Source organism: Salmo salar, chromosome 07 (assembly GCF_965601325.2).
Source record: "Salmo salar chromosome 07, fSalSal1, whole genome shotgun sequence".
Taxonomy (NCBI): domain Eukaryota; kingdom Metazoa; phylum Chordata; class Actinopteri; order Salmoniformes; family Salmonidae; genus Salmo; species Salmo salar.
Window position 1 is genome coordinate 70,696,615 of NC_138297.1, and position 13,775 is coordinate 70,710,389.

The window sequence follows — 13,775 nt, forward strand, 5'->3', positions numbered from 1 at the left end:
CTCACCCCATCCCCTTCTCCTCACCCCAACCTCCTCCCTCCTCACCCCAACCTCCTCCCTCCTCAACCCATCCCCCTCTCCTCTCCTCACCGCAACCTCCCCCCTCCTCACCCCATCCCTCTCTCCTCACCCCAACCTCCCCCTCTCCTCACCCCAACCTCCTCCCTCCTCACCCCATCCCCCTCTCCTCACCCCAACCTCCCCCTCCTCACCCCATCCCCCTCTCCTCACCCCAACCTCCCAACCTCCACCCTCCTCACCCCATCCCCCTCTCCTCACCCCATCCCCTTCTCCTCACCCCAACCTCCTCCCTCCTCAACCCATCCCCCTCTCCTCTCCTCACCCCAACCTCCCCCCTCCTCACCCCATCCCTCTCTCCTCACCCCAACCTCCCCCTCTCCTCACCCCAACCTCCTCCCTCCTCACCCCATCCCCCTCTCCTCACCCCAACCTCCCCCTCCTCACCCCATCCCCCTCTCCTCACCTCAACCTCCCAACCTCCCCACTCCTCAACCCAGTCAAACTGAAATAAAATACAACCCAATATAGCTAGCTCTCTCTCTCTTGCTTCTCCTTCATCCGGAAGTTGTCATAATTACTGTGCAGGTCTATGGAAGGGGGTGAGACCATGAGCCTCCAAGGTCCTGTGTAGCTCAGTTGGTAGAGCATTGTGCTTGTAAAGCCAGGGTTATGGGTTTAATTACCACGGGTGACCAGTATGAAAATGTATGTACTCACTACAGTAAGTTGCTCTGTGTAAGAGTGACTGCTAAAATGTAAAAATATAGGCTTTGTATTGAAGTCAATGTACCCAGATGGAAGGATGGCAGCTAGCTGTCATCTGATGTTACCCTACAGAGTGCTGTTGAGGCTAATTTAGCCTTGTTTTTTAAAACTAGTCAAGTCCTAGTTAATGTAAACCTTCATAGCAAAATAGTGTATTTTAATCATTTATCTGGTTTAGTGAATATATTTAGTATAGTTTTATCTAAAAAGGATAGCTTTTTAATAAAAATGATTTACTATTTAAATGTTTTATTAAATTCCCAGAGGAGGATGGTCCTCCCCTTGAGGAGCCTCCACTGAATGCTGGGGTAGGCTTCCTATAGTGCATTGTATTGTTTGTCAGTCAGATATTATTGGTATGAAATAATGTATTGCTAAATGTATACACTAGGCTATGCTACAGCTGCTGCGATAGCTGAGCTCGTCTCAAAACGAGGCTGCAGCGTCATGAGAAAACGCAAAACCTCACCCAGAGAGAAGCAACAGACCGAGCGACTGGAGGCGCTAACAGATCGGAGCTACGGAGGATAACTGTAAGTACCGTATCTACACACTTTTCTATTGGCTGAGATTTTGTTACTATGTGTGCCATGTTTGCGGCGTTTTCGGCCGCTCGGGATAATGCGAAATAGGCGCACATGATGCCAGGTTTTGAGGTAGAATGATCCATTATTGCAAATGAAAACGGGAGACCGGTTTCTGGGGATGCACAACACACGGTTTGCGGAAGCGCAGGTCAAATGCCTAGAATATGGCGGAGCAGAGAGTGAAACAATCCAACTCATAATGTTTTGTCAGACAATGAATGTATTTATTGTCATGCATAATGCAGAACGCGGCATTCTCCGCGGTTTGTATCCAGCGACAGTCCTCGGTCGCCCGGTTGGATACAAAAAGAAGAGCGTTTTGGCCGATATCCTCCCCGTGACGGGGTTGAAGTTACAACGGAAATGGAAAAGTTATTCGATTGTCTAGAATTAGACACGTTCTCTGGGACACTGAATTCTTATCAATTATCATAATAGGACGCCTGGAATTATTCAAGCGGTTATCAAATGCGCAATTTGAGATATCATTTGTAATCTATTCGTGTTAGTTTTGTACGGTTTTGTGCTCTGAAAGCAGCAGCCAGTTGTAAATGCGTTAGATAGGGGCCCCGCCTAGTTCACTAGTGAATCTGTCGATGGGGAGGGACACAACTGGGTGCTGGTTCCATCTTACTTCAACGGAACCGAAACGACACTCAATTGGCATATTATCTTATATTCTTCACCATTATGAAACGTGTGGACTATAGGCCTAGATCGACAGCATGTTATATCCATATTTGATATTAATTTTAATAGTGAGATTTTCTGAAATCATTCATTAGAAAATATTTCAGATTTCTACTCTCTGTAAACTATAGACTGCGATCAAATCAAGGTTTATTTGTGCCGTACACAGATTTGCAGGTGCAGCGAAATGCTCGTTCCCAGCTCCAACAGTGCACTAATACCTAGTAATACTAAACAATACACACATCATCCACAAAGTAAAAAGAAAGAAATGAAGAAATATCACAACGAACACTTGTAAAAGTAACTAACTGTTGTCTCTTATGTGAATTTAGTTTGTCCTCACAGTTATAGATTGATTATAATAAAACACGTGAGTTAGGACACAGTTTGAACTACCCTGAACAAGTATCACTCATTCTGCTGTCAGTTATTGGTAAGAGGATGTGGAACTCTGCTCAGGGAGAGGGGGAGGGAGAAAGAAAGAGAGGAGGGAGAGAGAGAGAGCTACAGGACTTAAAGAGCTTGTTTGTTTAATGTGTTTTATTTAGTTCCTACTTTTAATGACCTCTAGTCAGCTGTACATTCTCTCTACTGTTCACTACTGTCTGTATGCAGGGAATATGTTCAATGTTTGAAATGGATTCTTATGTTTTTCACTTAGTTTATAACTGTGTGTGTGTGTGTGTGTGTGTGTGTGTGTGTGTGTGGTGTGTGTGTGTGTGTGTGTGTGTACTAACAGTGTAATGGTTTCTAACAGTTGAATAATGTTATGACTAAGGCTTAATATTAGAAAGACCATAGTGATGATGATACTTTTCCTATGAGGAGTCCAGAGAATATCTCTTAACCTATGGGAATGTTTCCTAGTTTCCACTAGTTTCCTGTATGTGACAGACCAGGGACAAGGCAGTAGTTTCCTGTATGTGACAGACCAGGGACAAGGCAGTAGTTTCCTGTATGTGACAGACCAGGGACAAGGCAGTAGTTTCCTGTATGTGACAGACCAGGGACAAGGCAGTAGTTTCCTGTATGTGACAGACCAGGGACAAGGCAGTAGTTTCCTGTATGTGACAGACCAGGGACAAGGCAGTAGTTTCCTGTATGTGACAGACCAGGGACAAGGCAGTAGTTTCCTGTATGTGACAGACCAGGGACAAGGCAGTAGTTTCCTGTATGTGACAGACCAGGGACAAGGCAGTAGTTTCCTGTATGTGACAGACCAGGGACAAGGCAGTAGTTTCCTGTATGTGACAGACCAGGGACAAGGCAGTAGTTTCCTGTATGTGACAGACCAGGGACAAGGCAGTAGTTTCCTGTATGTGACAGACCAGGGACAAGGCAGTAGTTTCCTGTATGTGACAGACCAGGGACAAGGCAGTGGCACCACTGGTCAGATATATATATTCTATGTTGCTGTGCTGTGGACCCTTGTTTCAGGCTAAGTCCCAAATGGAACTCCAACCCTATTCCCTATATAGTGCACTACTTTTGACCAAGGACCGTAAGGCTCTGGTCAAAAGTACCAGGGCACAGCAACATAGAATATATATCTGACCAGTGGTACACTATATAGGGAATAAGGTCCCATTTGCCAAGGAACACTTGTTTCAGCGTGCGTCCCAAATAGAACCCTATTCCATATATAGCGCACTACATTTGACCCGGGCCCATACACTATAGAGGGAAAAGGTTGTGATTCAGTCAGACAAGCCCCTGGTTCTCTTCCAGGTTCCATTTGTTGTGATAGCCAGCCAGGCTGATGTGCTCTGCCATTTTCCCAGCTATTAACTTTAAACCTCAAGTGGTGCTGTCAGAGAGGTGCAGCAGCATCCATATCCACTGATTTAAAAGCTGCACCTTTAGGTGTGTGTGTGTGTGTGTGTGTGTGTGTGTGTGTGTGTGTGTGTGTGTGTGTGTGTGTGTGTGTGTGTGTGTGTGTGTGTGTGTGTGTGTGTGTGTGGTGGGGTTCTGTGTGAGTGGGTCTTAGAGACCCTGCTGTTCTGAGGTAGTGGGTCGTAGTGACCCTGCTGTTCTGTTCTGAGGTAGTGGGTCGTAGAGACCCTGCTGTTCTGTTCTGAGGTAGTGGGTCGTAGAGACCCTGCTGTTCTGAGGTAGTGGGTCGTAGTGACCCTGCTGTTCTGTTCTGAGGTAGTGGGTCGTAGAGACCCTGCTGTTCTGTTCTGTGGTAGTGGGTCGTAGTGACCCTGCTGTTCTGTTCTGAGGTAGTGGGTCGTAGTGACCCTGCTGTTCTGTTCTGAGGTAGTGGGTCGTAGAGACCCTGCTGTTCTGTTCTGAGGTAGTGGGTCGTAGAGACCCTGCTGTTCTGTTCTGAGGTAGTGGGTCGTAGTGACCCTGCTGTTCTGTTCTGAGGTAGTGGGTCGTAGTGACCCTGCTGTTCTGTTCTGAGGTAGTGGGTCGTAGTGACCCTGCTGTTCTGTTCTGAGGTAGTGGGTCGTAGAGACCCTGCTGTTCTGTTCTGAGGTAGTGGGTCGTAGTGACCCTGCTGTTCTGTTCTGAGGTAGTGGGTCGTAGTGACCCTGCTGTTCTGTTCTGGGGTAGTGGGTCGTAGAGACCCTGCTGTTCTGTTCTGAGGTAGTGGGTCGTAGTGACCCTGCTGTACTGTTCTGAGGTAATGGGTCGTAGAGACCCTGCTGTTCTGTTCTGAGGTAGTGGGTCGTAGTGACCCTGCTGTTCTGTTCTGAGGTAGTGGGTCGTAGAGACCCTGCTGTTCTGTTCTGAGGTAGTGGGTCGTAGAGACCCTGCTGTTCTGTTCTGAGGTAGTGGGTCGTAGAGACCCTGCTGTTCTGTTCTGAGGTAGTGGGTCGTAGAGACCCTGCTGTTCTGTTCTGAGGTAGTGGGTCGTAGTGACCCTGCTGTTCTGTTCTGAGGTAGTGGGTCGTAGTGACCCTGCTGTTCTGTTCTGAGGTAGTGGGTCGTAGTGACCCTGCTGTTCTGTTCTGAGGTAGTGGGTCGTAGAGACCCTGCTGTTCTGTTCTGAGGTAGTGGGTCGTAGTGACCCTGCTGTTCTGTTCTGAGGTAGTGGGTCGTAGTGACCCTGCTGTTCTGTTCTGAGGTAGTGGGTCGTAGTGACCCTGCTGTTCTGTTCTGAGGTAGTGGGTCGTAGTGACCCTGCTGTTCTGTTCTGAGGTAGTGGGTCGTAGTGACCCTGCTGTTCTGTTCTGAGGTAGTGGGTCGTAGAGACCCTGCTGTTCTGTTCTGAGGTAGTGGGTCGTAGAGACCCTGCTGTTCTGTTCTGAGGTAGTGGGTCGTAGTGACCCTGCTGTTCTGTTCTGAGGTAGTGGGTCGTAGAGACCCTGCTGTTCTGTTCTGAGGTAGTGGGTCGTAGAGACCCTGCTGTTCTGTTCTGAGGTAGTGGGTCGTAGTGACCCTGCTGTTCTGTTCTGAGGTAGTGGGTCGTAGTGACCCTGCTGTTCTGTTCTGAGGTAGTGGGTCGTAGAGACCCTGCTACTCTGTATCTCTTGTCGTTATATGTGTTATGTCCTATATTTTTAATCCCAGCCCCTTCCACGCAGAAGGCCTTTTTGTCTTTTGGTATGCCGTCATTGTAAATAACAATTTGTTCTTTAACTGACTTGCCTATAGTTAAATAAAGTTTAAATAAAAATACAAATGAACATATTACCTCAATTATCTTGACTAACCTGTACCCCGATATTGACTCAGTACCGGTACACCCATATATATATAGAGAGCTTCGTTATTGTTATTTTATTGTGTTCGTTTATTTAGTAAATATTTTTTTAACCTTATTTTCTTAACTGCATTGTGGGTTATTTCACGAAAAGGTCTACACCTGTTGTATTCGGCACATGTGATAAATAAAATATGATTTGATAACCTAACCTAACACCCAGAGTCATTATATGAACTGCTTTCCAGTCTGATCCTCCAAGCTGGCTTTGTTAGCCTAAGGAGTCTTGACATCTAGTCTACTTCTCAAATGGCACCCTATTCCCTCTGTAGTGCACTACTTTTAACCAGGGCCCTATGGGGTAGTGCACTACTTTTGTCCAGGGCCCTATGGAGGAATAGGGTGCCATTTGGAACGCAGTCTAGTGTCGGATGTCTCCTGTCTGATTGTGCTAAGCAGCGTATTGGCAGCTGAATGTTTGCAGTGAGCTGTATTAGCGTATTAGGATGTCGCAGAGCACACAGCCAGTCAGCTAGTCAGCCAGCCAGCCAGGCAGGCAGGCAGTGTTGGGAAGGAAGGAGTCCTGGGGGAGTATAGCCTTTATGCAGAGCAGTATGGTGCTAGGCTGGCTGTCAGATAGAGCAAATGACTGACTGTCTGACTGATTGACTGACTTATTGACTGACTGTCTGACTTATTGACTGCTGGTGATAAATGACACCTCCCTTAGAGACGTCTGGACTGGTCCCCGAGGACAGGCACGTGGGTACCTGCTTCTATAAACCAATGAGGAGATGGGAGAGGCAGGACTTGCAGCGCGATCTGCATCAGAAATAGGAATGACTTCTATTTTAGACCTTGGCAACGCAGACGCTCATTGGCGCAATAATTGAATAACATGGATTTCTACATTTATTTTGTAACGCTCGTGCACGCGACGTGTCCGGTCTGGTCAGCATGTTAGAGGTACCCAGCGTCATGGCGTCATTGCTCCAGACCACCACCAGGGGGAGTTACAGTAGAACACTCATTATGCATTTGGGTCCCAAGGTTTTTATATGACCAATCATATCGAGTGGTGGTGACTTTCTTCAGCAAAGATATCTGACAAAAACATGTAACCTATGAATGAAAGTTTATAACGTAGATGCACACAGGTCAACTACTCTCCACATTTGATGCACTGCAGTGCTAGCTAGCTGTAACTTATGCTTTCAGTACTAGATTCATTCTCCGATCCTTTGATTAGGTGGACAACTTGTCAGTTCATGCAGCAAGATCTCTGATAGGTTGGAGGATGTCCTCCGGAAGTTGTCATAATTAATGTGTAAGTCTATGGAAGGGGGTGAGAACCATGAGTCTCCTAGGTTTTGTATTGAAGTCAATGTACCCAGAGGAAGACGGAAGCTAGCTGTCCTCCGGCTACACCATGGTGCTACCCTACAGAGTGCTACTGAGGCTACTGTAAACCTTCATTGCAGAACAGTGTGTTTTAATCAATTATTTGGTGACGTGAATATATTTAGTATAGTTTTATCTAAAACGGATAACTTTTTAGTTTCACTTTTTATTTTTTTATGAAATTCACTGAGGAAGAAGGTCTCCACTGGTTGAGAAGGAGATGAAGAGATAGGATGTGAGGAATCACAGATGCAGGAATGGTTCTCTCTCTCAACCAGGGACCCAGGACACTAAAGGCTTCCTTCCTGATGTCGATGCAAGGCCATGTCCAGGAATGGTTCTCTCTCTCAACCAGGGACCCAGGTTGAGATGGACTCACGCTAGGGGCGGGAGCTGTGGCTGGACCATTGATGATGCAGCCTGACTGTAAGGCTGTTGGTAAATCCTCCTGGCCATTTCTGGGAAGTGGTGTCCTCCCTCCACCACCACCAGTTGGTCCACTTTGCCTTTAGGCCAAAGGGCCTTGTAGAACATGGTGGTCCTCTGACGTTTCCCCTTCTTCCTCTGCCTGCCCGACCTCTCCGCAGCCATGAAACCAGAGCTGCTCCCCAGGGTGGCTACATGCTGCTATGCTTGCAGCTAGCTAGTGATTGGCATTGTGTTTCAGGCTGGCTAAAGGCTAGCAGTTAACATCTAGCTAGTAAATGGCATTGTGCTCCTGGGTGGCTAAATGCTAGCAGTTAACATCTAGCTAGTAAATGACATTGTGCTCCTGGGTGGCTAAATGCTAGCAGTTAACATCTAGCTAGTAAATGACATTGTGCTCCTGGGTGGCTAAATGCTAGCAGTTAACATCTAGCTAGTAAATGACATTGTGCTCCTGGGTGGCTAAATGCTAGCAGCTAGCAGCTATCTTCGCTTGTGAATAAAATTATGCTGCTATACATTTTCCTACCAACCTTAATGGCAATAGTTTCCTCCTAAGGCTGTCAACATGGCGTAAAGATCTGACAGGCAGAGGGGGGCTTGTGAGGAAAGATGCCAGGTTGTGATGTTATAGCTAATGCAGTCTGTTGTAGCCTGGCCTGTCTATTCCTAGTATCTCAGTACAGTCTGTCTGTCAGCAGTCTGTTGTAGCCTGGCCTGTCTATTCCTAGTATCTCACTACAGTCTGTCTGTCAGCAGTCTGTTGTAGCCTGGCCTGTCTATTCCTAGTATCTCAGTACAGTCTGTCAGCAGTCTGTTGTAGCCTGGACTGTCTATTCCTAGTATCTCAGTACAGTCTGTCTGTCAGCAGTCTGTTGTAGCCTGGACTGTCTATTCCTAGTATCTCAGTACAGTCTGTCAGCAGTCTGTTGTAGCCTGGACTGTCTATTCCTAGTATCTCAGTACAGTCTGTCAGCAGTCTGTTGTAGTCTGGACTGTCTATTCCTAGTATCTCAGTACAGTCTGTCAGCAGTCTGTTGTAGCCTGGCCTGTCTATTCCTAGTATCTCAGTACAGTCTGTCAGCAGTCTGTTGTAGCCTGGCCTGTCTATTCCTAGTATCTCAGTACAGTCTGTCAGCAGTCTGTTGTAGCCTGGACTGTCTATTCCTAGTATCTCAGTACAGTCTGTCTGTCAGCAGTCTGTTGTAGCCAGGCCTGTCTATTCCTAGTATCTCAGTACAGTCTGTCAGCAGTCTGTTGTAGCCTGGCCTGTCTATTCCTAGTATCTCAGTACAGTCTGTCTGTCAGCAGTCTGTTGTAGCCTGGACTGTCTATTCCTAGTATCTCAGTACAGTCTGTCAGCAGTCTGTTGTAGCCAGGCCTACCTAGGCCTTGTATCTCAGTACAGTCTGTCAGCAGTCTGTTGTAGCCAGGCCTACCTAGGCCTTGTATCTCAGTACAGTCTGTCAGCAGTCTGTTGTAGCCAGGCCTACCTAGGCCTTGTATCTCAGTACAGTCTGTCAGCAGTCTGTTGTAGCCAGGCCTACCTAGGCCTTGCATCTCAGTACAGTCTGTCAGCAGCCTGTTATAGCCAGGCCTACCTAGGCCTTGCATCTCAGTACAGTCTGTCAGCAGCCTGTTATAGCCAGGCCTACCTAGGCCTTGTATCTCAGTACAGTCTGTCAGCAGCCCAATTCCCTGAGCTGCTCTGTTGTTCATCATTGTTCTCAGTCAGTGGTGTGGGACATGTCTGATGAGCTCAGGTTGTCTGCTATTCACGTCTCTCTCTCTTTTTTAGCATTTCATTTTTTATTAACTTGTAAAAATGTCTATAAACATAATTCCACTTTGACATTATGGGGTATTGTGTGTAGACCAGTGACACAACATCTCAATTTTAATCCATTTTAATTTCAGGCTGTAACACAACAAAGTATGTAAAAATTCAAGGGGTGTGAATACTTTATGAAGGCACTGTAAGATCTATAACTTATGACGGCTCAATAAGCCCTTCATAAGCCCTTTATAACCCCTTTATACAGAGCAAAGTTCATGTCACTTTACCTCAATCATTTAACACAATAATTACATTCCTGTCTCTTCTATGGCTCTTTCTCCATAATCTGTGTCCCTACCAGCTGTGTGTCACAAGGTTACTGTCATCTCCCGGGCATTACAGTGTTACTGTTATTGTTTCAGCTCAGGATGTATTGCAGAATACAGAGGTGTCCTGTAAAGTCTTGGAGGGTCCAGGGTGTGTAGAGTGTTGGAGGGTCCAGGGTGTGTAGAGTGTTGGAGGGTCCAGGGTGTGTAGAGTGTTGGAGGGTCCAGGGTGTGTAGAGTGATGGAGGGTCCAGGGTGTGTAGAGTGATGGAGGGTCCAGGGTGTGTAGAGTGTTGGAGGGTCCAGGGTGTGTAGAGTGTTGGAGGGTCCAGGGTGTGTAGAGTGTTGGAGGGTCCAGGGTGTGTAGAGTGTTGGAGGGTCCAGGGTGTGTAGAGTGTTGGAGGGTCCAGGGTGTGTAGAGTGTTGGAGGGTCCAGGGTGTGTAGAGTGTTGGAGGGTCCAGGGTGTGTAGAGTGTTGGAGGGTCCAGGGTGTGTAGAGTGTTGGAGGGTCCAGGGTGTGTAGAGTGATGGAGGGTCCAGGGTGTGTAGAGTGTTGGAGGGTCCAGGGTGTGTAGAGTCTTGGAGGGGTCAGGGTGTGTAGAGTGTTGGAGGGGTCAGGGTGTGTAGAGTGTTGGAGGGGTCAGGGTGTGTAGAGTGTTGGAGGGTCCAGGGTGTGTAGAGTGTTGGAGGGTCCAGGGTGTGTAGAGTGTTGGAGGGTCCAGGGTGTGTAGAGTGTTGGAGGGTCCAGGGTGTGTAGAGTGATGGAGGGTCCAGGGTGTGTAGAGTGTTGGAGGGTCCAGGGTGTGTAGAGTCTTGGAGGGGTCCAGGGTGTGTAGAGTGTTGGAGGGGTCCAGGGTGTGTAGCGTCATGTCTGCATGGAGGACTAGAACAGTGTTGGTGGTGGTTGGTTGGCATCTCTGTGTTTTATTGTACAGGCTGTTGCCAGGGTTAATGTTGCCAGGGTTAATGTTGCCAGGGTTAATGTTGCCAGGGTTAATGTTGCCAGGGGTTACTTTTGCGCGGCCAGGGGTTAATTTTGCGCGGCCAGGGGTTAATTTTGCGCGGCCAGGGGTTAATTTTGCACGGCCAGGGGTTAATGCGGCGCGGCCAGGGGTTAATTTTGCACGGCCAGGGGTTAATGCGGCGCGGCCAGGGGTTAATGCGGCGCGGCCAGGGGTTAATGCGGCGCGGCCAGGGGTTAATGCGGCGGCGGCCAGGGGTTAATGTAACACAAACAATTGGAGTAATTGTAGTCTGACTCTGAGAAGGATGTTTCTCTAATTGAGGCAGGATGTGGACCACTGTAGTTGAAGATTGAAGAGATCCTGCATTGAGTTATGTAACTGTCAGCCTTGTCAGAGACACGTGTGTGTGTGTGGTGATATATTTTAACACACCAGGCATGACACATTGATCAAACCTTGACCTTTTACAGTATCGTTTAATGAGCCTTTGTTTCACACTGAGCAGAGAGGGAGCTAGAAGGATCAAGGTCACTCCAATAGAAGTGAGGAACAGGTGGCGGTCCACGGCCTTCATCCTGATCCAAACATCTCTTTCAACAACGGGCTCGTTCTACCAGCCTCTGTTCTTCAGCTATTACATCACAACACAGTTCTCTGTTCTTCAGATATTACATCACAACACAGTTCTCTGTTCTTCAGCTATTACATCACAACACAGTTCTCTGTTCTTCAGCTATTACATCACAACACAGTTCTCTGTTCTTCAGATATTACATCACAACAAAGTTCTCTGTTCTTCAGATATTACATCACAACACAGTTCTCTGTTCTTCAGCTATTACATCACAACACAGTTCTCTGTTCTTCAGCTATTACATCACAACACAGTTCTCTGTTCTTCAGCTATTACATCACAACACAGTTCTCTGTTCTTCAGCTATTACATCACAACACAGTTCTCTGTTCTTCAGCTATTACATCACAACACAGTTCTCTGTTCTTCAGCTATTACATTACATTACAACACAGTTCTCTGTTCTTCAGCCATTACATCACAACACAGTTCTCTGTTCTTCAACTATTACATCACAACACAGTTCTCTGTTCTTCAGCTATTACATCACAACACAGTTCTCTGCTCTCAACTATTACATCACAACACAGTTCTCTGTTCTTCAACTATTACATCACAACACAGTTCTCTGCTCTCAGCTATTACATCACAACACAGTTCTCTGTTCTTCAGCTATTACATCACAACACAGTTCTCTGTTCTTCAGCTATTACATTACATTACAACACAGTTCTCTGTTCTTCAGCCATTACATCACAACACAGTTCTCTGTTCTTCAACTATTACATCACAACACAGTTCTCTGTTCTTCAGATATCACATCACAACACAGTTCTCTGCTCTTCAGATATTACATCACAACACAGTTCTCTGTTCTTCAGATATTACATCACAACACAGTTCTCTGTTCTTCAGATATTACATCACAACACAGTTATCTGTTCTTCAGATATTACATCACAACACAGTTCTCTGTTCTTCAGCTATTACATCACAACACAGTTCTCTGTTCTTCAGCTATTACATCACAACACAGTTCTCTGTTCCTCAACTATTACATCACAACACAGTTCTCTGCTCTCAGCTATTACATCACAACACAGTTCTCTGTTCTTCAGCTATTACATCACAACACAGTTCTCTGCTCTCAGCTATTACATCACAACACAGTTCTCTGTTCTTCAGCTATTACATCACAACACAGTTCTCTGCTCTCAGCTATTACATCACAACACAGTTCTCTGTTCGTTCAGCTATTACATCACAACACAGTTCTCTGTTCTTCAGCTATTACATCACAACACAGTTCTCTGTTCTTCAGCTATTACATCACAACACAGTTCTCCATTATTCACAAACATCTTCTGAATTTGGGGAGATTTCTTTCCTCCGGGGTCTTCAGTTACACGTTAGTCACTGCTGTTGGTTGCTAATCCTGGTAACTAGGAAGTGGGATTTCTTTTAAACATGGTGGTGGTTTAGACTGGTAAATGGTCATCACCTAAAACATGGTGGTGGTTTAGACTGGTAAATGGTCATCACCTAAAACATGGTGGTGGTTTAGACTGGTAAATGGTGGTCACCTAAAAACATGGTGGTGGTTTAGACTGGTAAATGGTGATCACCTAAAAACATGGTGGTGGTTTAGACTGGTAAATAGTCGTCACCTAAAACATGGTGGTGGTTTAGACTGGTAAATGGTCGTCACCTAAAACATGGTGGTGGTTTAGACTGGTAAATGGTGGTCACCTAAAACATGGTGGTGGTTTAGACTGGTAAATGGTCGTCACCTAAAACATGGTGGTGGTTTAGACTGGTAAATGGTCGTCACCTAAAACATGGTGGTGGTTTAGACTGGTAAATGGTCGTCACCTAAAACATGGTGGTGGTTTAGACTGGTAAATGGTGATCACCTAAAACATGGTGGTGGTTTAGACTGGTAAATGGTCGTCACCTAAAACATGGTGGTGGTTTAGACTGGTAAATGGTCGTCACCTAAAACATGGTGGTGGTTTAGACTGGTAAATGGAGTGTGTCTTCTCCGATATGGTCATTTCAGTCGATCATACTTTTCAAGTGTCTGGCTATTTCTACCCAGCAGCAGCACTTGAGATCAGAGACTGATTGGAAAGGGAGAGTGTTTAGCATTTAAATAACTCCTCTCGTGTGTGTGTGTGTGTGTGTGTGTGTGTGTGTGTGTGTGTGTGTGGGTGGGAGAGAGAGAGAGAGAGACAGACAGACATGGACCCTGGTCAATAGAAAGAGTGGTTGTGTGTTTTTTAAGGCCCACCTACAAAAGGCTTCATTCACGTCATTCAGATGATCAGTCCTGAGAGGATCCTCTCAAACCTCCATACCAACGACCAACAATGCATCGGTGTCTGTATGGTGTGAATAGATAGGAGGCATGAGGCGGGGGGTTGGCATGGTCGATCAGATGCAGGTGACTCAGAACAGAAGAGAGGCTGGAATAGAGCAACACAAGGCTGCGTCCCAAACGGCAGCCTATTCCCTACAGTCCCTACCCAATGGACCCTGCTCAAAAGGAGTGCACTAAACAGGGAATAGGGTGCCATTTTCATGTAGGT

General features: G+C 46.5%; 1 protein-coding gene across 1 annotated transcript in view; it reads left to right on the plus strand.

The window, feature by feature from the left end:
• The first annotated feature begins 1,071 nt into the window (after positions 1 to 1,071).
• The window catches only part of LOC106593497 (ras-related protein Rap-1b), a 128,778-nt gene continuing 116,074 nt past the window's right edge, over positions 1,072 to 13,775 (plus strand). Inside the window, exon 1 of the mRNA XM_082978020.1 lies at positions 1,072 to 1,319. The gene's annotated coding sequence lies outside the window, so the exon portion shown is untranslated. The remainder of the gene's footprint in view (positions 1,320 to 13,775) is intronic.